The following is a 27,712-nucleotide window of genomic DNA, read 5'->3' on the forward strand; positions in this document are numbered from 1 at the left end:
GAAATGTCTAACATTGCTGACCAAGTAGAATTTAGGGAACAATGCCTCGTTAAACGGCACTGTCTTGTCTCCTTCTTGAAGAATTTGTTGATCCATGAAGTTCATTATGTTCCTCTGCTTGTTATGAACACAACCCGCTGTTTTAGTAGTGCACTTCATAGGGAATAGGGGGCAATTTTGGACATAAACAGACAATGTGAAGACAGTGAAGACAGGAACATGGTGAACTTCATGGATCAACAAATTCTTCAATAAGGAGACAAGACAGTGTCGTTTAACGAGGCATTGTCTCCCTCTATTGTCCATGTAATGGTCTATCCAGTCTACCCCAAACCATATGGACACTGCAATATGGCGCCATGGGCCATACACACACAAACAACACTTCATCAAATCATAATAATAAAGAATGTCTTCTCTTATAATATATAATTGAGTCATTCCACATCATTAGCATGTGTGTGCGCTTGTGTGTGTGCTGCTCCTTCATTCCACGACTGGGGGGGGGGGGCAGCGCGCACGCGCGCATTCGGCGCGGGTATAGAAGAAAAGCGGTCTCAAAAGACATGACCGTCTCGTTTGTGCGCACGAGGGGTCTCAAAGCATTGATGACATACAGCGGGAGAGCAGCATCCGCCGGACAGAGGGGCAATCAAATGTAAAACGAACGATTCCATCCTGCAGCGTTTCCATAGCACTAGCCTCCTATAAAGTCCTTTTGATGTTTCTATCACGAATGAATCGATGACGAAGAAGAATAAGAAGGAAAAGGAAGATTGGAGGAGATTCGCTTCTCTCATAACGGGGTACCGGTGAATGAGGGACAGTAGCCTACCTATTAGTCAAAAACGTCAAACGAGAATAGCCGCACCATCATCAGTCGCGTCTGTTTGTCGTGAGATGACAAAGGTGGGTGATATAGAATAGAATATCATCATAATGTTTCGTGTTTATCTGTAACAGCACCCTTTTTTTTATTCCAATACCCGTTAATCGCTATTTCCCCAATTTTTACGAGATGATATTTATCTGGGAATTTCTGCTGGCATTGCTTCCAGTAGTCTACAATAGAATATATTATTGTGTCGTTTCATTGCTTTTCCAACGTCACCGGACTGGTGCACCCAGCACCCCACTGCCCCGGGTCTTAATTCTTTACAACGCCTGCCGCTGCGGTGTTGTGTCAGTCACTGACCGATGATCAAGCGACGACGGTCTCAGGCATAGGCTGTTGTGACAAGTGCGTTTGTCATTTCAGCCCGTCAGTCATGCCGGTTCGCATTTCATCATTATTATTATGCCCTTCGGAGTTTATTTTTGAATGAATGAATTATCCCAAAATATTGACATGTAGGTTTGGATCTGGGTGCCGTGCTCATATTCTCCCGGTCTCGTCCTGTCCTGTTATTTTACCGCGGACGGTAGGCTACTTTAGGAACTCAATAGATTATGATAATCTTCAGTGCTTTCAGAAAGTATTCATACCCCTTGACTTATTCCACATTTTGTTGTGTTAACGCCTGAATTCAAAATGGATATAAAAAAAAAAAACTATGACGAAATAAAAACATGTTTTTAGAATTGTTTGCATATTTATTGAAAATCAAATACAAAAAGATCTAATTTACATACCTATTCACACGCCTTTGCTATGACATTCCAAATTTAGCTCAGTTGCATCCAAATTCCTTTGATCATCCTTTAGATGTCAATACAACAACTTTATTGGAGTCCACCTGTTGTCAATGCAATTGTTTGGACATGATTTAGAAAGAAACTTTTCTATATAAGGTCCCACAGTTGACAGTGCATGTCAGAGCAAAAACTATACCATGAAGTCAAAGGAACTTTCCGTAGATCTCCGTCGAGGCAAATATTTTTTGGAAGGGTATAAAACAATTTCTAGAGTGTTGAAAGTTTACAAGAGCACAGTGGTCTCGTCTCCATCATTGGGAAATGGAAAAAATCTGGAACTACCTAGACTTTGCCTAGAGCTGGCCGTCTGACCAAACTGAGCAACCGGGCAAGAAGGACCTTGGTCAGGGAGGTGACCAAGAACCCAATGACCAATCTGACAGAACTATAGTTTCTTGGCTGAGATGGGAGTACCTGCCAGAAGGACAACAGTCTCTGCAGTATTTCACCAATCTGGGCTTTATAGGAGAGTGGCCAAAAGGAAACAACTCCTGAGAAAAAGGCACAAGACAGCACATCTGGAGTTTGCAAAAAGGCATGTGCAAGACTCTGAGATCATAAGGAAAAAGATTCTGTAGTCTGATGAGACAAAAATGTAACTATTTGGCCTGAATGCAAAGTGCTATGTCTGGATAAAACCAGGCACAGATCATCACCTGTTAAACACCAAACCTCATGGTGGTGGCAGCATTATGCTATGGGGATGCTTTTCAGCGGCAGGGACTGAGAGATTGGTAAGGATAGAGGGAACAATGAATGGAACCAAATACAGGCAAATCCTTGATTAGAACCTGCTTCAGAGTGCAAATGACCTTTGACTGGAGCGAAGATTTACATTCCAACAGGGCAATGACCCCAAGCATGCAGCCAAAGCGACGCTGGAATGGCTTCAGCACATGTGACAGTCTTTGTGTGGCCCAGCCAAAGCCCAGACCTGAATCCCATTGACAATCTGTGGAAAAACTTGAAGATTGCTGTTCACTGCCGCTCCCCAACTAATTTAACAGAGCCCGAGAAAATCTGCAGGGAAGAATGGAGAAAAATCCCCAAATCCAGATGTGCAAAGCTGATACAGAAACACCCGCAAAAGGTGCTTCTGCTAAGTATTGTCTCAGGGGTGTGAATACTTACGTAAATGAGATATTTCTGTATTTCTGTATATTTCTGTATTTAATTTGCAAACATTTCTAAAAACATGTTTTCACTTTGTCATTATTGGGTATTGTGTGTAGATGGGGGAGATAAAAAACAAAACAATTTAATCCATTTTGAATTCAGGTTGTAACACAACAAAATGTGTAATAAGTCAAGGGGTATGGATACTTTTTGAAGGCACTATCTTCCAGAAGGAGCTGAAAGCCATATGATTGACTATCCATTATATTAGATGAAATTGGTTTAACACTCTCCCCGCTTAATGAATGCCTAATTAATTAGCATGAAAATAGTTTATCATTCCAGAACATGAGATGGAGAGAGAGTAAACAACAGGAAATAGAAAACATATATATATATAAGATGCATTTAGGCCTATGAATAAATGCAATGTTTTCGCAATATAATACTATTTGCTATTTTGTTTCAGCCTAATTTCCTTTTTACCAACCTATTTTAATTAGTTTGCTATGGGTTAATTAGAATGAAACATGATATCTATCTGTTCAGTCATTCCACCACAGTGCATCTTGTTTTCACCCTGTCATCTATAAGGTTAATATTAGTGTGATTGAGCTGAAAGTGCTGTCAGATTAGGTATTCCATGAGTGTACAGAACATTTCATGACATAGACTTATCAGGTGAATCCAGGTGAAAGCTACAGTGCCTTCAGAAAGTATTCATACCCCTTGACATACTCCACAGTGTGTTGTGTTACAGCCTGAATTCAAAATGGATTAAATAGAAAATAACGAAATAATTTTTTTCTCACCCATCTACACACAATACCCCATAATGACAAAGTGAAAACATGTTTCGAATATTTAGCTAATTTATTGAAAAATGAAATATAGAAATATCTCAATTTACGTAGCTTCACACCCCTGAGTCAATACATTGTAGAAGCACCTTTGGCAGCTATTACAGCTGTGAGTCTTTCTGGGTAAGTCTCTAAGAGCTTTCCACACCTGGATTGTACAACATTTTGTGAATTATTATTTTAAAAATTCTTCAAGCTCTGTCAAATTGGTTGTTGATCATTGCTAGACATCCATTTTCAGGTCTTGTCATAGATTTTCAAGTAGATTTAAGTCAAAACTAACTTGGTCACTCAGGAACATTCACTGTCTTCTTGGTAAGCAACACCAGTGTAGATTTGGCCTTGTGTTTTAGGTTATTGTCCTGCTGAAAGGTGAATTCATCTCCCAGTGTCTGTTGGAAAGCAGACTGAAGCAGGTTTTCAGCTAGGATTTTGCCTGTGCTTAGCTCCATTCCTTTTTTTTCAGTCCTTAACGATTACAAGCGTTCCCATAACATGATGTAGCCACCACTATGCTTGAAAATATGGAATGTTGTACTTAGTAATGTGTTGTATTGGATTTGCCCTAAACATAACACTTTGTATTCAGGACAAAAAGTGAATTGCTTTGCCACATTTTCTGCAGTATTACTTTAGTGCCTTGCATGTGCAGGATGTAACTGCAATGTTGTTGATCCAGCCTCAGTTTATCCTATCAGAGCCATTAAACTCTGTAACTGTTTAATAAGTTTAAAAAATCATAAATAACAATAATTATGTTAAAACACTATTATTGCACACAGAATGATTCCACGCAATGTATTATGTGACTTGTTAAGCAAATTTTTACTCCAGAACGTATTTAGGCTTGCCATGACAACGGGGTTGAATACCTATTTCACCTTTTCATTTTTATTAATTTGTAAAACTTTCTAAAAACATAATTCCACTTTGACATTATGGGGTATTGTGTGTAGGTCAGTGACACAAAATCTCAATTAAATCAATTTAAAATTCAGGCTGTAACACAACAAAATGTGGAAAAAGGGGTGTGAATACATTCTGAAGGCATTGTATGATGCCTTATTGATGTAACTTGTTAAATCCACTTCACTCAGTGTAGATGCAGGGGAGGAGGCAGGTTAAAGAAGGATTTCTAAGCCTTAAGACAATTGAGACATGGATTGTGTATGTGTGCCATTCAGAGGGTGAATGGGCAAGATAAAAGATTTAAGTGCCTTTGAACGGGTATGGTAGTAGGTGCCAGGCGCACCAGTTTAAGTGTGTCATGCTGCTGGGGTTTTCACGTTCAACAGTTTCCCATGTGTTTCACAAATGGTCCACCACCCGAAGGACATCCAGCCAACTTGACACAACTGTGGGAAGCATTGGAGTCAACATGGGCCAGCATCCCTGTAGAAAGCTTTTGACACCTTGTAGAGTCGATGCCCTGACAAATTGAGGCTGTTCTGAGGGAAAAAGCAGGTGCAACTCAATATTAGCAACTCAATGCAACTCAATATTAAGCGGGTGCAACTCAATATTGTTCCTACTGTTTGGTACACTCAGTGTAGTTTGGCGTGAGTGAGGGATATGCTATGTAATTAGTCTAGCAGTCTACAGTGCATTTCGTTCACTACTGTAGAAGTTTGAAGTTTTAACGTTCCCATTTTTGTGTGGTTCAGGTAGGTTCACTTCTATTAGATTGGATTTATTTTTACTTAATCGCCACTTGTTTCATTATTAGCCTATATTGACAGTACAACTATTTCTTGGCAATCAAATTATTTAAATTGAACAAAATTGAGGTTAGTGTTTGTGTGTGTCACAAAAGAGTACAAACTGAGGACAAATCAAGTATATTGAGAATGTGGCACCACGGTATAGAATTAAAGAGATTCTCCGGTACTTGTGTATACTTTTTATCCAGTAGTTCTGAAAGTAGTGCTCACGAGCCAAAAGTGGTCCCCAAAAATCGCTGTGTGTGCATGATGTGCCTCTTGCTAGATGTTAGTGAAATGGTGAGGGGCTGAAGCTCATTGGTTGAACTCAAATTGTTAGGGGGCTGGCCAAGGTGGGGGAAAATGTAGGGTAAATTCAGATAAACCCATTCACACCACTCTAACGGTATAGCAGTGTGTTCTCTTTGAGGGCGGTCCAAATGATTAGCTAAGCAAGGGAAATTTGCAACATAAGCCCCTCAGCCCTCGTTTTTAGTCGAGTTTGCGAGTGTACAATCATGTTCACTTCGGGGCCGGAAACTCCCCATAATTCAATTTGTGACGATTGCACATCCGCTAAGAAAAGTCAGCCAAAAATTAAAACCTAAACGTCAATATATGGAGTCAACATACAAGTGTAAGTAAAAACTAATGTAAATAAGTTAGAAATTGTGCTACTAATGCACATGACGGCACAAACACGTCTCGTAAAAGTAATTATGTTTTTGTTTGGTTAGCTTTTGGAAATTGTAGAAATAAAAATGTTTCCAGCTAGGCAGGCTAACGTTATTTAACTAATTAATTTGCTAGCTATTATACAGTAGGCATATATTAATAATTATATATTTAATGTAAGTAGGCATGCAATCATAATTGACTGTAGCGCATATAACGCACCCACAAGCTACCGGTGGCTGAAAACACAATCATCACGGGATGAACGAGTGACGATTTTCCGGGCCAGGGTGGTCCATCCCTATCCCCTCAGGCCACTTCATTTGAGGGCTGAGGGGATAGGATGTGTTTGGACTGCAGCCTTTGTCTTCCTGCCTGGACCTGTGGGAACACAATACAGAATTATGAATCTATGCTCTTGAAGTGACAATGCAGGCTTATAAATAACAGTGATAGCATCCGCCACACACACACACGCACACGCACACGCACACGCACACGCACGCACACGCACACGCACACACACACACACACACAAACCACAAACACATCTCTCTCTTTCTCTCTCTTCTCCCCCGTGCGTGCGCAATCTCCATACCTGGCAGACTGGGAAAAAGGCACAATCGGGTGCGTGAGCGGTTTTCCAATAGCGATGGAACTCATGCCCCGTTTACATCGTGACAAACGTATTTCATTGCGCCATACGTCATCTTTATGCAATCTCGTTCCATTACTGGATGGAGAGCATAGGGAGGGTTTCACAATGCAAGAAAAGATGAAGGACAGCCTAGTCTCTTGTCAGGGATCGCATTTTTGGTGAAATTGTAAAATATGACCTTTTCATTCAAGACAGGAGAAACATATTGTTTCAGTTGATAATAAAATATGTTTTGTTTAGTTACTTTTTCCTCAACTTCTTTCTATAACCTTCTAGCAAGTCAAGCTAGCATACAGAGCAGCTAGCTAAAAGCTAGTCTATACTGTAGCTTGCGACCTTCACCTAATAATTATCATAAAAAACAAACGTCATTACCATCACAATAAACTGAAACAGGAGGCAACAGTCATAAAGTATAATTGGTTTAAAATCCAATGTGCATTATTTTTTAACATACTATTAAAATAGTACTGACTTATAGGAATGAGTAACACATATTTTCATCTTCTTCTATGGTTTGGTAACTTCCTAGTCTTCGACGGACTCTGACCGGACTGAAGAAGACATAGAGTTTGGAAAAATTGTGCTTATGATTAATGTGAATGGGGTGTCAGGCTTACAAGTGTTTTAATATTCATCTTTCCTACAACGGCCAAATATGTAACATGCGTTTCCCAAAACACCATGTAAAGAGAGCGTTCGCTATGTGCGATGATCTTACCTTAACATTATAATTATTTCACAATACTGACGACGGATCAGTACCTAGAGAGATATTACCACCTACAGCTGCAAATATCTAATCGGTTTACTTGAATGCTTACCCAATAAAAATGCACTGAATCACAGATTTGGCATATCATTACGCACATGTTAGGCTACACATCATAAAATACACTGAGTGTGCAAAACATTAGTAATACGAGCCAATGCTAACGAGTGTTAGAGCTATTGCTATTGTTTTGGGAAACAGCTCGGAGATTTAATAATGCTCCTAAAAGGTTCTAACAATGAACTTAGCCTTAAGATGCTTTTTGGAAGCCGGGCCCAGATCAACAGGCGCAACCAACGGATAGGGTGGGGGGGTGGGGGGTGGCGAACTTGACAATGACTTGCGGGCCGTGGGTTCCAAACAACAATGACAGAAAATGTATAGCCTACAAAAAAATTTTTTTTAGGGGAAATTATACCACCACCTGCACAGGTAGAGCTCTATCTGTGCACGTGCCTGCATACATACCAAACATACATGGAGGCATGGCAATGATAGAGCAGTAGGTTAATAAAGCAGTGGTTTTCAAACCTCTCCTCGGGGACCCCCAGACGTTTCACAACTTTGTTGTAGCCCTGAACTAGCTCACCTGATTCACCTATTCAAAGGTTTGATGATTAACTGCCAAGTTGAATCAGGTGTGTGGAATAGTTAAAGCCCAGTGCAGTCCAAAACATAATTATCCTGTGTTTTATATACTGTATATATATATATATTTCCACACTATGAGGTTGGAATAATACTGTCAAAATGATGATAATGCCCTGTTTGAAAAGATCGCCTGAAATTTCAGCCTGTTTTGGTGGGATGGAGTTTAAGCCTTTCATGGTGATGTCACCATGTGGTAAATTAGTTAATAGACCATTAAGAAAGAGAGTTCCAAACCTCTCTATCAATAGCAGAACATTTTAAGTTTTCCCCTCCCCACTCATACCTCCCAGACAGTCCTAGCTAAATTCTTGCTTGAGAAATTTCCCTTTGCTAAGAAGCTATTTTGGTGTATTTTTGAAAATTTTAATCAAAAACAATTACAGTAAGGTACTTAATTGTTACCCAGAAATGATTTGATATTGGAAGAAAAAAAGCTGCATTGGACCTTTAAAATACATGGGTTCCAGAAAACCCCTGGGCTAAAGCACGTACAGGTCTGGTACAAGGATACGCTAGCTGCGGACTTCAACCCTGATCCTGCATAGCTTTAGGGTCCTGACCCTCATGCCACTACCTCATCTCTTGTAGTTGGGTGGTGGGCTCAGGCTAGCCCTCATACAACTACCTCATCTCTTTCTGTGGTTGTGTGTTGTGTAGTTGTGTGTTGTGTATTTGTGTGGTGTGTGGTGGCTGGGCTCAGGGCAGGCCCTTCTCTATAGTTGTGTGTCGTGTAGTTGTGTGTGTGTTGTAGTTGTGATTAAATCCACAGAGGGGTGTGTGTATATGAGAGAGGTGAAAACAATGAGGTAATGGAGAGGTAGTACTACAATTACGGTCCTGGAGGTTTCCCTGACCAACTTACCCTGACCAGGAAGAATTCCTGGCCAACTAGCAATGCAAGCGTTCTCTATAGTGTGCCCTTTGCCAGTGCCAGACCAACGTGGCAAAGCAGATATAAAAACAGATGGGCAGGGTTTGCAGAGCCAGGGGTTGGACCTGTGTCCAGTGGGGCCGGGCTGCTCTTGGTGTGGCAAAACATTATTCTCATCTCCTTGTAGATGTACAACATCCCCATCCATGGGGACCTGGATTAAATTGACAGTCGGGAATTGACCGTTGGGGATTACTGCACGCACGCACGCACGCACACACACACACACACGTACACAATTCACACATACAAACAATACACACACACACACAAGGAGTGTGGGTGGAATAGCAGGATGGGTGTGGTTGGCCTTGTACTGCAGGTGTGGAAATTGAGATTATTTGCCCTCAATCTCTTGTCCTTCTTTTGAGCAGCTGTTGCTAAATTAATTAATTAATGGATTTTCAGGCCAAATAGAATCCGATCCATCGACATGTTCCCAAAATGTTGGAAATCGTAAGCAAGGTCGTGTTCGTCAGACAAGAATAAAGGAAAAAATTTTAAAATTGACAATTGTTATTCAGCATTTAGTTTCAAGGTAAATCCATTTAAATTCAATCACTTTTTGACAGCACCCCTTTTGATTTGAACGAAACCTTCCATACATATAGAAGCCCATTGTAGATGTGCTCAGAAAGTGGCTTTTTGGACCACCACGGGTGTGAACGTTTCCCCTGGGTACAGATCTAGGATAAGCTTCTCCTGCCCCAATCCTAACCTTAACCATTAGTTGGGAAAATGCTAAACTGACCCAAGATCAGTATCTAGGGGCAACTTCACACTATATCCCAGGTTTGGCTGGAAGAGTGGGCGTGACGGTTGGAGTTGCCCTCCGGCTCCATCGCTGTGGTTCCCATGAACCCAAGGAAAGACTACCCCCTCGGAGGAAGGAAACACAAACCCTTTCTCCACATGGTAAGAACATCAAAGGAAGACATCTTCTGGCGCTGCCACACCAATGCCATATCTTAGCCCTGCTCACAATGATGTAACTCCGTGGTTCTCAAACCTCTCCTCCCCAGACGTTTCACAATTTTGTTGTCGCCCTGAACTAACTCACCTGATTCAAGTAGTCAAGGGCTTGATGATTAGTTGGCAAGTTGAATCAGGTGTGCTAGCTCTGGAATAGATCAAATACATGGAATGGCTGGGGGCAGAGAGGAAGAGGTGAAGTGAGAGGGATAACAGGGCCCAACATCTGTCTTCTTCAGCAGGTGGGTTTTTTTTGTGGGGTTTTTTCGCTCACCAACCGAGGAGTTTTTGTATGGAGGTCAATGAGAGAGTGTAGAATTTGGTTAACAAATAGTTGAATGGCTTATTTGCTACGTGGGGCTTATTTGATCGAATATTCTGTACAGCACTTTGAGATATCAGCTGATGTAAGAAGGGCTATATAAATACATTTGATTTGATATACGTTTTGTAAGGATTTGGCTGTTACGTGTGTACTGGTATAAGTAGGACACGTGACATCCCGGCAACTTTGAGATAAAACTATTGATATCGATGTTGTGCCTGGTTGTCACTAGTTACCACAGCCACAACATTACAAACCCCGCCTATTTCGACAATTTATCTTCTTAACATGTGATTTTAAACCTAACACTAACCTTAACCACACTGCTAACATTATTCCTAACCCTAACCTCAAATTAAGACCAAAAATATAATAAAAAAATGTGCATGCTTTTTACAATACAGCCAATTTTAACTTTGTGGCTGGGGTAACTAGTGGAAGACGTAGTGTCTGTTGTTCAAACCCGCCTGTGGTTCTGCCCTCTCATTGGCTAGAATGGTCCCTCCTGATCTTGCCTTCTCCCGACTACCTTTCATTTTTGAAAACATTTATTTTCATTGTTAGAGCGGCCACTAGAGTATCTGGCCAATATAATGGATAATCTGTGCTTGGGGTCCCCACGGAGAGGTTTGAGAACCACTGATGTAACTGAACAACACCAGCAGCAATAGGCCATCTAGGTTCACACCACCCTATAAGAACACACTGGATTGCCTGTCTAGTTAAGGCGTCAGCATACATCAATTTGGTTTGCTCCTAGCAGAACTCGGCATAGCGAAACGACCATCTGTGCTCTCATACTCCCTAAAGACCTTTGCTTGAAAAACGAGAAAATAACAGCAATATTACTGTTGTGCCTCTTGAGCCAACGTCACAACAACATAGCCAGAAACACTTCCCCAAAATAGTCTGAATTAATCTAAGATAAATCAAGAAATCTGTCATTAATGTTGATGTTTTTGCAAATGATGTCTTAGTCGCTCAATTTTACATCTAACTAAGATGTTTTGTGCGGTAATTCTCAAGTGACAAAATTTGCATGAAAACAAACACTTCACGTTCCCACTCCTACTAGAAGTAGTACTGTTGACCAATCACTGACGGAGGGGCAATGACTTTGACTACCGAACTTCAACTTGCCTCAATTAAAAAATGTGTGTGCACGAACAGCCTGGAGAAAAAACAGCTGAAGACAAAAACTTCACAAAATGTCAACGTAATATAAGCGCAAACTGGTTCGACTGGGAAGCTGTACAGTGTCCAGTATCGGGAGCCGTTATGTGGTAAGCCCCATTAGATATCCACAGGCGCATACACAGGTGTCACAATAGCAACTAAGCAACTGTTGTCCAAACAATATCATATTTCCCTGCAGAATATAATCCAGCAGGATGTTTCAAAATACTTTTTCTATTCAAATAAATCCTCACCAGCAGCAGCAGGACACGACTTCAATTTCTTTAGATTCTTCAACACTAAACAAATCCTCAGAGTAGATAACTTTGAGGTGAAAACACAGGTCAAAACTGCGGTGTACCGTACAAAATAATGATTAAAAATACTGAGAAAATAACAGTGTGAAAGTAACGGTGTCAAGGTCTTCCCCCTTGGGGCCATGACTGGCTGGCAGGGGTCAGTAATAGATTGTCTCCCTACTGACCCGTCTCAGTGCAGAGCGGTGTGTGTGTCTGTGTGGTGCAGAGCGGTGTGTGTGTCTGTGTGGTGCAGAGCAACCCTCCCTTAGGGGGTCTGGAGGATTAATGAATCTCTCCTCAGATGGAGGGTCTCTGTTACCTATGGGGCGCTGTTTGTAACATGTAAGCATATATTGTTGTGAGAACGATGTATTCCATGCGTACAGTTTGTGAAAAATATTAATTCCTTCCTCCTCTTCCTCTTCTTCCTCCTCCTCCTTCTGGCTGGCAGTAGAGGAGAGGTTCGAGGAGCAGGATCTTTAAAACCACTACAGTTAGAGGAGACTGGAGTGGAATCTGATTACAGTCTTTTACAGCACCTTTGTGGCGGCGGGGAGATATCCCATTTACCTCTCTCTCTGTCTCTCTCTCCCCCTCTACCTCCCTCTCCCCCTCCCCCTCTCTGTCTCTCTCTCCCCCTCTACCTCCCTCTCCCCCTCTCTCCCTCTCCCTCTCGTTATTATTTCTCTCCTCTTTCTCTGCCCCCCTCTCTCTTTGTGCCTTCCTCCCCGCTCTCCATCCCAGTCTCTTTCCTTCCCTTCTTCTCCAACACTAAAGCTCTGCCAGAGGTTATATGCCATCTGTTCTGACATTTCTACAATAAGGAGAACTATATTAAAAATTGTTGCATCACAATTAAGAATTCAACCAACCCCACTGGCAGACTTACAGGCATTAGCATGAACCCAGATCTGTTTGTGCTGTCTTGCCAACTTATTGGAAGTCATTGTCAGGCAAGACAGCACAAACAGATCTGGGATCAGGCTACGACTCCTTACAGTGCAAGACATGGTACACACCCTACAGAGGAGGAAAATACCAAGGAAATGACCCCCCTCATCATTATCAGTTGGACCTATGACCTTTACCCCCTGACCTTTGTGGCTTGATTTGCATAGACTCAAATAGTCACTGTGGATGCCCAGTGTGTGTGTGTGCGTGTGCATGTGTCTTTGGATTTGAGGATGTTATTTGTTTCTTAATCAAGTCATTTTGTTCCTAGATCCTTAGAGGTGATTTAATTAGTCCTCATATATATGACAAATGGCCAATGCTTACCTCAAAAAGAATCAACACACTTTACCAGCCAATTCCCTCCATTATATAATTGCGTCTGGACGGAGTTCTCTTTTAATGGTGTTTAATCATTAAAATATGTACGAACATATTGATCCAGCCATCTGTTTCCATATTAGACATCATTAGATGTTCTGGGATAGTTGCAACCATAGCCTCTCTTATTAATAGATTTATTATAGTATTAGTCACACTAGTATTAGTCGGTGTGTGTGTGTGTAACAGTATAACTTTAAACCGTCCCCTCGCCACGGGCGCGAACCAGGGACCCTCTGCACACATCAACAACAGTCACCCACGAAGCGTCGTTACCCATCGCTCCACAAAAGCCGCGGCCCTTGCAGAGCAAGGGGCAACACTACTAATAGGTTTCAGAGCAAGTGACGTAACTGATTGAAACGCTACTAGCGCGTACCCGCTAACTAGCGCGTACCCGCTAACTAGCTAGCCATTTCACATCCGTTACACTCACCCCCCTTTCAACCTCCTCCTTTTCCGCAGCAACCAGTGATCCGGGTCAACAGCATCAATGTAACAGTATAAGTTTAGTACGTCCCCTCGCCCCGACCTCGGGCGCGAACCCGGGACCCTCTGCACACATCAACAACGGTCGCCCACGAAGCATCGTTACCCATCGCTCCACAAAGGCCGCGGCTCTTGCAGAGCAAGGGGCAACACTACTTCTAGGTTTCAGAGCAAGTGACGTAACTGATTGAAACGCTACTAGCGCGTACCCGCTAACTAGCTAGCCATTTCACATCCGTTACACCCCCCTTTCAACCTCCTCCTTTTCCGCAGCAACCAGTGATCCGGGTCAACAGCATCAATGACGTAACTGATTGAAACGCTACTAGCGCGTACCCGCTAACTAGCTAGCCATTTCACATCCGTTACACCCCCCTTTCAACCTCCTCCTTTTCCGCAGCAACCAGTGATCCGGGTCAACAGCATCAATGTAACAGTATAACTTTAAACCGTCCCCTCGCCCCGACACGGGCGCGAACCAGGGACCCTCTGCACACATCAACAACAGTCACCCACGAAGCGTCGTTACCCATTGCTCCACAAAAGCCGCGGCCCTTGCAGAGCAAGGGGCAACACTACTAATAGGTTTCAGAGCAAGTGACGTAACTGATTGAAACGCTACTAGCGCGTACCCGCTAACTAGCTAGCCATTTCACATCCGTTACATGTGTACATGTTTTACTATACTTGTGAGTACCAGAAGTCCTCAGCAATAGTAAACCAACTAAAATTCAGAGAAGTGAGGACATTTTGCCAGTCCTCACTTTTAAAAAGACTAAAAAGGCTTAGGGGTAAGTTAAGGGTTAGAATTGGGGTTAGGGTTAGGGTTTAGGGGTTAGTGGTTATTTTTAGGAGTTAGGGTTAGATTTAGGGTTAAGGGTTAGATTTAGGGTTAAGGGTTAAGGTTAGGGTTAAGGTTAGGGTTAGGGAAAATAGAATTTTGAATAGTCCCCAAAAAGGCCTCACAAGTATAGTAAGACATAGCTATGTGTATGTGTGTGCGTGTGTGTGCGTGTGTGTGTGCGTGTATGTGTGTGTGTCCTACGCCTTGCCCCAACATCCAGTTAATGGTGTGTTTATTTTTCTACCTCCACGTCAGTACAACTAAGTGATGAAAGAAATCTTCAATCCCTTTCATATGTATACAACCCACACACATATTCTACAGCTACACACCAACCAACAAACCAAGACCTCTTTCATGTTGTCACTGTCTATAAACGCAACAGTATGTTAATTGGAGCGTGTGTGTTTTCACCTCTCTCATAGAACATACACGTTCTCACACACACACACACACACACACACACACACACACACACACACACACACACACACACGTTCAGATTTATTAAACAAACCTCACATTCCTTCCTTGCTGCTGCTGCTCTTTCGAGTACACTGTGGAAAAATAAACTATACTCAAACAAATCACAGTCTAGCTGCCTTGGCTGGCCACACACACACGGATTGCCTTTGGCGTGGCGAATGCTGGTAATTGCTGTTGTGTTTAACAGCAGGGTTAGGCTGTGTGTGTGTGTGTGTGTGTGTGTGTGTGTGTGTGTGTGTGTGTGTGTGTGTGTGTGTGTGTGTGTGTGTGTGTGTGTGTGTGTGTGTGTGTGTGTGTGTGTGTGTGTGTGTGTGTGTGTGTGTGTGTGTGTGTGTGTGTTCTATGAGTAGGGTGAAAACAATGAGGTAATGGAGAGGTAGTGCTACAATTAGGGAAAAAAATCCTGGCCAACTAGCAATGCAAGTGTTCTCTGTGTGTAGATGTGTAGAGAGGGCAGTGTGAAGACCTTGATAATGTGGTTTTATAACAGAGTACTGTTTACAACTCTCTCGCTAAATTGGCCGCAGGCGGGACCGATAGCATCGTGGTAACTGGCTGTGCTTGGCAGTGTGTGTGTGTATGATTAAAGTGTGTTTTGGAGAAGAGGGACCCAAAATGTAAACTAATTTGGCGATGAGGATGTTTCTTATGTAAATGAACAGCTGATCTGTCCGTTTTATAAGCAGCACTGGCCTGCATGCTTTTTTAAAATCCCTCTGCTCTCAAAAACAAAGAAAGTAGAGCAAGCTTTTTTAGTGTTTTAGAGAATTGGGTCTATTTCTGGGTTCTATTTTGATAGAAATTGAGGCAGTCGGCAATGGTCTGTCTGGGTGATTCAAAAGACTCACAGAACGTTTTTGTAGTTCATTTTGGAATAGGCCTTGAGAAAATGGCGATTGCCTGTGTTGCTCCAAAATTACTTGTATGTTTGCTATTCAATTGTATTTTTCTATAAATGGCTGTCTCAAGAGTCTGTCTCAATGTGTGTCTGGCTAACGGGGTGTGGCCCAAGACAAAGACTGTGTCCCAAATGGCACCCTACTCCCTATATAGTGCACTACATTTGACAAGAGCCCTATGGGTTCTGTTGCGCACGATAAATGGAATAGGGTGCAATTTGGGATGCAGACAAAACACTGCTGGGAAAGGGTCTGAAAGTGAATGGGCTTACTGTAGGGAGAAGGGGTTAGGATGTGGGGAAGAAAGAAGGATGGCGGGTGGGTAGGAGAAGGGGAGAAGGGGTTGGGCTGGGGGAGGGGAGGGGTAGAGATAGGGGGGATGGAGGGTGGGTGAGGAGAATTAGGGAAGGGGTGGGGGGTAGAGGTAAGGGTAGAGAGGAGGGATGGAGGGTGGTTGAGGAGAAGGGGAGAAGGGGTTGGGCTGAAGAGGTAGGAGGCGGGGACGGGGTAGAATTTAGGGGAAAAGAGGGATGGAGTAAGAGAAGAGGGGGATAGAGAAGGGATGTAAGGTGGGTACGGAGAAAGGAGAAAAGATGAATGTAGGGTAAGTGAGGGGATGGAGGGGATAGAGAGAAGGGAGGAGGAGGGATGAGGACGTTTTTCGGAAGAGCAGATAGAGAGAGGAGGGGTGGAGGGCAGATGAGGAGAGAGGGAGAGAAGGATTGGGAAGTACAATTTCAAGCCGTTGTATATCAGGTTGATTCTGAGGATTCCAAGAAAAATATAATACTTAAGACTTATGCAAGCAAACAGCCCACTAAGAACTGGGGCCGTACTTATCAGGCATATCAGAGCAGGAGTGCTTATTTAGGATCAGTTTAGTCTTTTAGATCACAATGAAAAGATTACATGGACCTGATCCTAGATCAGGACTCCTACTCTGAGTGAGACGCTTGATACATATGGCCCTGAGTCCCTGTGAAAATTATGTCACATTTAGTTGAGTTTAGTTTATTTGATCGTTTAAAACAAGGTACACATACAAAATGATGCACTTGATTAAGAATTATCGAGGAAAAACAACAAAAAGTCGGACTTTTTTCCTTTGGGTTCCTCTTTCATGATAGCATTTAGCAAGTTTGGCATATGTGGCGGGATTTAAAAAAAACGGAAGCTAAAATGGCATGTCAATTTGGTTATTTAGCCATATAAACACAACAACATATACGTACCATACACAAAGGATCTCTATTTGGTCATCCTCATTGGGCTAGGAGGGATTGCTCACAGAGGTACCATATCCATCAACCAGGATATCACCTTCCTTTGAAAGCTACACAGAGTTGGAATAGTTTGAACAGGCAGAGGCAGACTATTCCACTCAGAGGCTCCTGAATATGAAAAAGTACCTTTCCCTGTCAGGCTTCTGAATCTATATACACACGCACATACACACACGTTAGCTATCCTAGCTCTAGCGTCATGGTTGTCTGAAGAAAGGGGTAAAGTAGTGGATTGACTTTTTTTGGATGTGCCTCTCTGGATTTGACGATTACATTTGTACAACTTACAAGATATAGAAGGGCTATGATGGGGTGGCTCTCTTTCTCTCTCGCTCGCTCTTTTTTTCCCCATTTCAATGCAGTTCTCAATTGAGTACATCCACTGTAGTCTCTGACAGATAGCTGAGTTTCTCAACTCCACGATATGTACATCACATCAAAGGAGTTGAGCGGAGACGACTGTGGGCAGAGTTTACCTCTGACTACATCGAGTCACTGTCGGTCGATACGAGACAGACAGACAGACAGACAGACAGACAGACAGACAGACAGACAGACAGACAGACAGACAGACAGACAGACAGACAGACAGACAGACAGACAGACAGACAGACAGACAGACAGACATAGACACTGATCTATAGCGTTTCCATGATGATGCCACACACACACACACACACACACACACACACACACACACACACACACACACACACACACACACACAGAAACACACACACAGAAACACACACACACACACACACACACACACACACACACACACACACACACACACACACACACACACAAACACACACACACACACACACACACACACACACACACACACACACACACACACACACACACACACACATGGGTGTTTAGAGCTATAGCGTGACATCTTCTGTAATAACTACTGTGACTGGTCCGATCGGAATCTCTTGAACATCTTATTTTGATCAATTGGTGTCAGAAGGAGATGATGGAAGTCTAGAATTCCCAGATGGAATTCTATAATTCCCAGGTGGAATTCTGTCACAGACTATAGTCCATTAAGATCTTATGATAGTGTTTTAATATGTTCTATTTAGTGCTGCGCTGCTGTCACTGTGTCTTGTGTCACTGCAATACCATTGAGACGTATTCATCCCTTCTCCCTCCTCTCCCCTCTATGTGCCTCTGTAAACTTCAAGTGGAACACGCTGAAAGAGAGAGAGTTTGTTACAGAAGTTCTCTCTCTCTCCACATGGTCGCTAATAGGGGACGGCTAAAGCATCAAGGTTGGGTTGGAGTTGGAGGGGGAGGGAGATTAGACTGGGGGGGGGGGGGGGGGGTATGGATGTGTGTACGTAGACCCGCAAGCAACTGCGGCCCTTCATGATGAGTTCAGATGTTTTCTGTCCCCCACCTCCATCAAAGTTGCCCATTCCTGGACTAGAGAAATAGAGAGAGAGAGACACGAGAGAAAAGAAAGAGGGTACAGAGAGAGAGGTGAGAGAGGGAGAGAGAGGGTAGAGAGAGAGAGAGGTAGAGAGAGAGTGTATGGAGAGGGAGGGTAGAGAGAGAAAGAGAAAGTGAGAGAGAGGGTAGAGGGTAGAGAGAGAGGGTAGAGAGAGAAAGAGAGAGGGAGAGAGAGAGGGTAGAAAGAGAGAGGGTAGAAAGAGAGAGGGTAAAGAGAGAGAGAGAAAGAGAGAGAGAGGAGAGAGTGGGTAGAGAAAGAGAGAGCGAGAGTGGGTAGAGAGAGAGAGAGAGAGTAGAGAGAGAGAGAGCGAGAGAGACAATGAGAGAGGGTATAGAGAAAGAGAGAGAGAAAAGAGAGACAGAGTGGGGGATAGTGCAGTTAGAGGGTAGATTCCCCATGCCCTTGGTTGCCGCCGGAGACGCTCGCTCCTTCCCCAAGCTCTGACGATGGGTCATCTCCCCAGCGGCAGAGTGCTGAGTGAACAGCTGGAGCATCGCATGTCAGTCAGCTGCGTGTGTGTGTGGTATTACTGTAGCAGTGTGACCCCTACCACTGGTTGACATCTGTTCCTACGCCAGTCATATTTTATAACAAAGGGAGGTAGGGAGGGTCATTCATTCCCCACTTAGCACTGTAAAGGGATAGTTCACCCAAAATGCATTTATAATAATTCATAAAGGATTTATAATCATTATTAGATGTTACCAACAATGTTCCCTCAAAGCCGCGCACTTCCTCGGACTGCCGTGCAAAAGAAATGCCAGGCCTCGCAAAGACGCAAGAGATTGAACTTCACTGAGTTCACCCAATTAGTTTGCACTATATAGATAAAAAATACTGTGATCAAATCAACATTATGGCAGACCCTTTTCAATGCAACAAACCAAAACAAATCTAACTTTGCAAGATTGAGTCTGTGATTTTGTTGTAGGCCGAGCCAGAACTCAACGGAGTAGAATTACATTGGTGAGGGTAGCCCACGAGCAGTCTTTCAATCACCTTTGAGTGAATGCACTTTTCAGATCAGTTCAGATCAGAGTGCATGTGCACATTTGTTGATATTCTTTGCTAGTTAGCGAGTTATTAGCCTAGTTTTAGATAAGTATAGGTCAGCAATGGGGAGTTACTGCTTCCTACAAGAGCACAAAATGTGTAGGCTACATTTAAAGCTGTCTTTGAGAAAAAGCTTACGTCTTAATTAAAGAGGCAGTGTTGTATTTTGAGCCAGGCTTGAATATGCAAATAAGCCATTAGGCAGAGGGGTAGTCTACATTGTCTAATTCTCTGTATAGTAAATATAATACATTTTATTTCGTAAAGTGGCTTCTTGCATACAACACAATTCAATGCAATTTACAGTCACCTATTTGGCCCATGGTGTTCTAATTAATTAATGTCAAGACCTTCATAATGTAAAAACGTTTTTTTAAAGTCTCATGCAATGTAGGCCTGCATTGAACACCCCATATAGGCTACTGTAGGCTATATCATAGATATCAAAAGCTATTTCCATGTGAAAATGTTATGGGATTTGCTCCATTGGTTTTGTTGGCAGGCCTACATTATGCTCAAATAGCCACAATAGCCTATTGGCTACTGTCTAAAACTGTAAGGGTACAAGCCCCAGTGTTCACTGTAAACGCACTGGAAGTTGCACAACATTTCCACAATGTTCAAGTTTATGTTCACAAGACCACAAATTTGCTGAGTGCCCCAACAAATTAGAGGGAACAGTGTGGAGGTAAATCTAATCGAAATCATAGTCCTGTTACTTCATCCTAAACTGACCAATTTGATAATAGGTTTGTGGGTCTTGTGTCCACTAGAAAACCTAGTGAGGGAGGTCTCTGACAAAAAGTAATCTACGGTCGTATAGGGTCAAAGGTTAGGGGTCAACGTATGAGGTCAGGACAGGACGCCGTCAGCATCGACCATAAGCATCTGCCAGAGGGAGTTGAGAGTTAGCTAGCGTGAAGATCTGCTCGTTACTTCATTAAGGCTAGCCTCAAATCACTTTTATGTTCGGTCACGCAAGATGTGTGTTGTTCGTTTCACGGCGTGTTTGACGTACTTTGACTCTACTGTCTGACAATGATTGGTGTAGAATTATTGTAAAAGAAAACAGAGGGCCGGAGAAATAAAAAGGGAGAGAGAGAGAAAAGAAGATAGAGCGAGGGAGAGATAGAGAGAGAAAGGGAAAGGAAAGAAAAGATAGACAGAGAGAAGCAACAGAGAAATGAAGAGAAACTGACAGATTGAATTCCTTCACGTCACACTGAAATGACTGTGACGTTAGTGAAAGACACTGATGTAAACAGCTCTAATGTGGACAAATAACTCTCTGCCCTTTTTCTAAAACTAAACTGATCACATAATGGATGGCAAGGCTTTATTTACGACTCCGTAACAAAAGAGATTGTCGCAAAAACTTTTTTAGGTCAAAACACACAAAGACAGAGACAGACACAGACTCTGGCCACACTAGAAAGGAGCCGTGTTTAATTAAAAAGGCCTGATTGAGTTTCACAGCGATTGGCACAGATATGACAGCACAAGAGGTTGACACCCGACACCCACTACACGACTATGATTTAGTAGTAGTAGTCTGTGTGTGTGTGTGTGTGTGTGTGTGTGTGTGTGTGTGTGTGTGTGTGTGTGTGTGTGTGTGTGTGTGTGTGTGTGTGTGTGTGTGTGTGTGTGTGTGTGTGTGTGTGTGTGTGTGTGTGACCAGAATCTGGGGCTCACTGACAGAGAGCCACTTAAATCCCTTTCTTATTAACTCTCCATGACACCTGATCCACCATGCGGGGTGGCTCACTCATAGACACACACCACACACAGACTCACTGCTTAAACCCACGGCTCATCTTACCGCTGCAAACTGATGTGTGCGTGTGCATCTGTGCGCCTCTGGGCCCTTTGTCTCTGCTGTTATCTGGGCGACATGTCATCAGTCTGGTTCTAGTCTGTCTGTCTGTGGCACTAAATGAAACATATGTCTTGGTAAGTACACTTGTGATCTTCAATGGAGGTCAATGGGGCCATATTGTAACTATATAGCAATCTGCTAGGGCTATATTCTGGACATATACTACATAGTAATAGTATGGGCAACGTAGATCTAGTGGTGGTATGAGCGGCCATTTTGGGAATTCAGAAGACATGGATTAACACCCCTACACTAGCAACAAGTGGAATGGATCCTTAGTGACCACAGTGGGTCAATACCTTGGTTTAACCTCCCATCCGAAGGACAGTTAAAGCTTGGAGTAGACTAGAACTTTCTTTCTCAACCCTGGCCCTGGGGACCCAAAGGGATTAAGGCCACCACACGTATATATCGGGTGGCCAAGGAGGAAGAAGGAGAAGGGGAGCAAAGTGAAAATTACACGGCTTGGGAACACCTCAAGGAGCCTGTGGTCTGAAAGGGGAAGACTGGGTGAAAGCATGAGGAGGTTTTATAGAGCTTTCGTTTTTGTGGAACCCAGCAGGAAAATATCCTGAAGGCATAGAGTCAGGTGAAGAGAGAGTGGGAATTGTCATGTTATCAGACTTTGGTTTTTCTTTGCATATATAATTATGCATAGTTACACCCTTCAATTAATATGCGTTGTGTTTCTCTTTGCTTTTCAAGTCTTGTGCGATCACTCTCTTAGGAACCAGAAGCTGAAATGGAGAAAGCCAAAAAGCACTGTTGAAATGTCATGCTGTTGTCCGATGAGAGATAGAGATAAGAGTGTACACAGTGTGATTATAGGTCAGAGGCCATACGTTTCGGAGTTGTAAACCTAATCATTAACTGTGAATGTTAATCATGTTTTTTTATGTTTTATTATCATTGTTTGTTCATTTATAAGTAATTTCCAAGTTAATTTAATGTTGAACAGTATGGAGTTAAATGTTCAAAATGGGGGACTGATGAGTTCTGACTCTAAACTTGAAATATTGTTAATTATCAGGTATCCTATGGAAATATTGAGTGCCATAGTCTGGTTTCTACACCAGAAGTTAATGGTTATCTGTAGGAGGAGAATGTAAGGGTAAGTAACAACACATTCGCCACGTTGATCCTCAACACGGGGGCCACGCAGGGGTGCGTAGGCTATATCATAGTGTGTGCGTGTGCATCTGTGCGCCTCTGGGCCCTCTGGGCCCTAATCTAAATCATAGTCCTGTTACTTCATCCTGAACTGACCAATTTGATAATAGGTTTGTGGGTCTTGTGTCCACTAGAAAACCTAGTGAGGGGGGTCTCTGCTCAGTCCCCTCCTGTACTCCCCGTTTACTCATGACTGCATGGCCCGGCACGACTCCAACACCATCATCAAGTTTGCTGATGACACAACAGTGGTAGACCTGATCACCAACAACGATGAGACAGCCTATAGGGAGGAGGTAAGAGACCTGGCCGTGTGGTGCCAGGACAACAACATTTCCCTCAACGTGATCAAGACAAAGGAGATGATTGTGGACTACAGGAAAAGGAGGACCGAGCACGCCCCCATTCTCATCGACGGGGCTGCAGCGGAGCGGGTTGAGAGCTTCAAGTTCCTTGGTGTCCACATCACCAACAAACTATCATGGTCCAATCACACTAAGACAGTCGTGAAGAGGTTACGACAAAGCCTATTCCCCCTCAGGAGACTGAAAAGATTTGGCATGGGTCCTCAGATCCTCAAAAGGTTATACAGCTGCACCATCGAGAGCAACTGCACGGTCTCTGACCGCAAGGCACTACAGAGGGTAGTGCGTACATCACTGGGGCCAAGCCATCTAGGACCTCTATACCAGGCAGTGTCAGAGGAAGGCCCAAATAATTGGTAAAGTGTAACGGGGTGAGTGACTGGTTGCCGGGAAGTCAGGCGCAGGAGAGCAGAGATGGGTGATAATAGGAGAACTTTAATATACACCCTGGCCCAAAGGCACAGGCGAGGCAGCACAAAGCACAACCACGGTAACATGAACCGGATTAAACAAAACAAACAAACCTAGGTTTGAAACAAACCTAGCGCAAGCCAGCCTGTAGCGTAACACCCTACACAAAGAACAATTCCACACACAGACATGGTGTCACGTCCTGACCATAGAAAACCTTTATTTTCTATGGTGGAGTAGGTTAGGGCGTGACTGGGGGGTGTTCTAGTTTATTATTTCTATGTGTAGTCTAGTTTTTGTATTTCTATGTTGGCCTGGTATGGTTCCCAATCAGAGGCAGCTGTCTATCATTGTCTCTGATTGGGGATCACATTTAGGCAGCCTTTTCCCACCTATTGTTTGTGGGATCTTGTTTTTGTTTTGTTGCTTTTGAGCCCTACAAGGCTGTACGTTCGTTTGTTTGTTACTCTTTATTGTTTTGTTGCTGGTTCACATTTAAATAAATGATGATGAACCCAAACCACGCTGCGCCTTGGTCCACTCCTTATAACGATCATTACACACGAGGGAAACAGAGGGTAATATACATTTAGTCTAATGAGGGGATGTGAACCAGGTGTGTGGGAAAACAAGACAAAACAAATGGAAAATGAAAGGTGGAGCGGCGATGGCTAGAAGACTGGTGACGTCGACCGCCGAACGCCGCCCGAACAAGGAGAGGGACCGACTTCGGCGGAAGTCGTGACATAAAGACTCCAGCCACCCTAGTCATGGACTGTTCTCTCTGCTACCACACGGCAAGCGTTACCATAGCGCCAAGTCTAGGTCCAAAAGACTTCTTAACAGCTTCTACCTCCAAGCCATAAGACTCCTAAACAGCTAATCAAAGGGCTACCCAGACCCCTCTTTTACGCTGCTGCTACTCTCTGTTTATTATCTATACATAGTCACTTTAACAATACCTACATGTGCATATTACCTCAATTATCTCAACTAACCGGTGCCCCTGCACATTGACTCTGTACCGGTACCCCCTGTATATATCCTTGCTTTTGTTATTTTACTGCTGCTGTTTATTTATTTGTTACTTTCATTTTCTATTTTTTACTTATCTATTTTTTACTTGACACTTTTTTAATAAAACTTCTTGAAGCATTGTTGTTAAGGACTTGTAAGTAAGCATTTCACTGTAAGGTTTTATTCGGCGCATGTGACAAATACAATTTGATTTGATTTGATTTGACATGATGGAGGCAATTAAGCTTGGAATGTGCTGAGGAAAGGCAATCACATGTTGGAAAGCACTGATGGAAAGATGTAGTTTAGTGAGGAAGGAGGCCAAGGTCAGATCACATTAAGGGAGAAGTACTTATCTTCCTGCCTAGCAATAAACATGTATTGTTCAGAGGGAAGGCGGAAGTTGGAAACATGTCTTTGTGTGGGTTGCACCAACATGGATTGACTCTTAAACTGGGTTGAATCAAGGTTTATCTATTAATCTTGTTGCACCAAATGTTAAACCTAGTTTTAAATTAATCATAGTTAAATTAAATGTTTCCTTTAATCTAAATGTAGTTTTCACTTCAAACCTAGATACATTTTAAGCCTGTTGCTCAATGAATTCTTGTTAAAAATATAAACTTAGATTGGAGATGAATTCTAAACTGACACTTGAGGTGGTTTAACTGATAAAATGGCAGCACAACTACTGTGGAGAGACCAAAATGACAGAGTTCCTCAGAGAATAATTAGAGACAGGTTTAATCCTGTTGAGTTTTATGATAATGATGCGTTTTCAAGGAGGTACCGCTTCTCCAAGGACTCTGTAATGCAACTGGAAAGAAAGGTTGGACCGACCATTAAGCATAGGAGTGATAGAAACGCGGCTGTACCCCCACTACTTTAGCTCTTGGTGACCCTACGCTTCTACGCAACTCGATGTTATCCAGATGATGGATGAGGATCTTTTTGGACTCCACAAGTCAACCGTCTACCGGATTGTAGTCAGAATGTCCAATGTTATTGCCAGTCTGAAATCAAATCAAATTTTATTGGTCACATACACATGGTTAGCAGATGTTATTGCGAGTGTAGCGAAATGCTTGTGCTTCTAGTTCCGACAGTGCACTAATATCGAAGAGTAATCTAAAAATTGCACAACAACTACCCAATGCACACAAATCTAAGTAAAGGGATGGAATAACAATATATACATATAAATATATGGATGAGCGAAGACCGCATAGGGAAGATGCAATAGATGGTATAAAATACAGTACATACATATGAGATGAGGAATACAAGATATGTAAACATTATTAAAGTGGCATTACTAAAGTGGCCAGTGATTTCAGGTCTGTATGTAGGCAGCAGCCTCTCTATGTTAGTGAAGGCTGTTTAACAGTCTTATGGCCTTGAGATAGAAGCTGTTTTTCAGTCTCTCGGTCCCAGCTTTGATGCACCTGTACTGACCTCGCCTTCTGGATGGTAGCGGGGTGAACAGGCAGTGGCTCGGGTTGATGTCCTTGATGATCCTTTTGGCCTTCCTGTGACATCGGGTGCTGTAGGTGTCCTGGATGGCATGTAGTTTGCCTCCGGTGATGCATTGTGCAGACCACACCACTCTCTGGAGAGCCTTGCAGTTGTGGGCGGTGCAGTTGCCGTACCAGGCGGTGATAAAGCCCGACAGGATGCTCTCAATTGTGCATCTGTAAAAGTTTGTGGGTTTTAGGTGACAAGCCAAATTTCTTCAGCCTCCTGAGGTTGAAGAGGCGCTGTTGCGCCTTCTTCACCACACTCTCTGTGTGGGTGGACCATTTCAGTTTGTCCGTGATGTGTACGCCGAGGAACTTAAAACTTTCCACCTTCTCCAGTGCTGTCCCATCGATGTGGATAGGGGAGGCTCCCTCTGCTGTTTCCTAAAGTCCACGATCATCTCCTTTGTTTTGTTGACATTGAGTGAGAGGTTATTTTCCTGACACCGCACTCCGAGGGCCCTCACCTCCTCCCTGTAGGCTGTCTCGTCGTTGTTGGTAATCAAGCCCACTACTGTTGTGTCGTCTGCAAACTTGATGATTGAGTTGGAGACGTGCATGGTGACGTAGTCATGGGTGAACAGAGAGTACAGGAGGGGGCTGAGCACGCACCCTTGTGGGGCCCAGTGTTGAGGATCAGCGAAGTGGAGATGTTGTTTCCTACCTTCACCACCTGGGGGCGGCCCGTCAGGAAGTCCAGGAACCAATTGCACAGGGTGGGGTTGAGACCCAGGGCCTCAAGCTTAATGATGAGCTTGGAAGGTACTATTGTGTTGAATGCTGAGCTGTAGTCAATGAACAGCATTCTTAAATAGGTGTTCCTCTTGTCTAGATGGGATTGTGTGCAGTGTGATGGCGATTGCATCGTCTGTGGACCTTTTGGGGCGGTATGCAAATTGAAGTGGGTCTGGGGTGGCAGGTAAGGTGGAGTTGATATGATCCTCGACTAGTCTCTCAAAGCACTTCATGATGGCAGAAGTGAGTGCTACCGGGCGATAGTCATATAGTTCAGTTACCTTTGCCTTCTTGGGAACAGGAACAATGGTGGCCATCTTGAAGCATGTGGGGAAAGCAGACTGGGATAGGGAGAGGTTGAATATGTCTATAAACACACCAGCCAGCTGGTCTGCGCGTGCTCTGAGGACACGGCTAGGGATGCCATCTGGGCCGGCAGCCTTGAGAGGGTTAACACGTTTAAATGTCTTACTCACGTAGGCCACGGAGAAGGAGAGCCCACAGTCCTTGGTAGCGGGCCGCATCGGTGGCACTGTGTTATCCTCAAAGCGGGCAAAAAAGGTGTTTAGTTTGTCTGGAAGCAAGACGTCGGTGTCCGTGACATGGCTGGTTTTATTTTTGTAGTCCGTGAATGTCTGTAGACCCTGCCACATACGTCTCGTGTCTGAGCCGTTGAATTGCGACTCCACTTTGTCCCTATACCGACATTTCGCTTGTTTGATTGCCTTGCTGAGGGAATAACTACACTGTTTGTATTCGGCCATATTCCCAGTCATCTTTCCTTGGTTAAATGCGGTGGTTCGCGCGGATAGATGGCGGGAGGGCGGGGGAGGGCCTTGTATGCATCGCAGAAGTTAGAGTAGCAGTGATCCAGTGTATTGCCCGCACGAGTGCTACAATCAATCAATATGATAGAACTTAGGTAGCCTTGTTCTCAAAT

At 43.4% G+C, this 27,712-nt stretch overlaps 1 protein-coding gene across 1 annotated transcript in view; it reads left to right on the top strand.

Moving 5' to 3' along the window:
- Nucleotides 1-549: 549 nt before the first annotated feature.
- The window catches only part of LOC139534378 (galactose-3-O-sulfotransferase 3-like), a 39,089-nt gene continuing 11,926 nt past the window's right edge, over nt 550-27,712 (top strand). The window contains exon 1 of the mRNA XM_071333485.1: nt 550-909. The gene's annotated coding sequence lies outside the window, so the exon portion shown is untranslated. The remainder of the gene's footprint in view (nt 910-27,712) is intronic.

Source organism: Salvelinus alpinus, chromosome 11, assembly GCF_045679555.1.
Source record: "Salvelinus alpinus chromosome 11, SLU_Salpinus.1, whole genome shotgun sequence".
NCBI classification, from domain to species: Eukaryota; Metazoa; Chordata; class Actinopteri; order Salmoniformes; family Salmonidae; genus Salvelinus; species Salvelinus alpinus.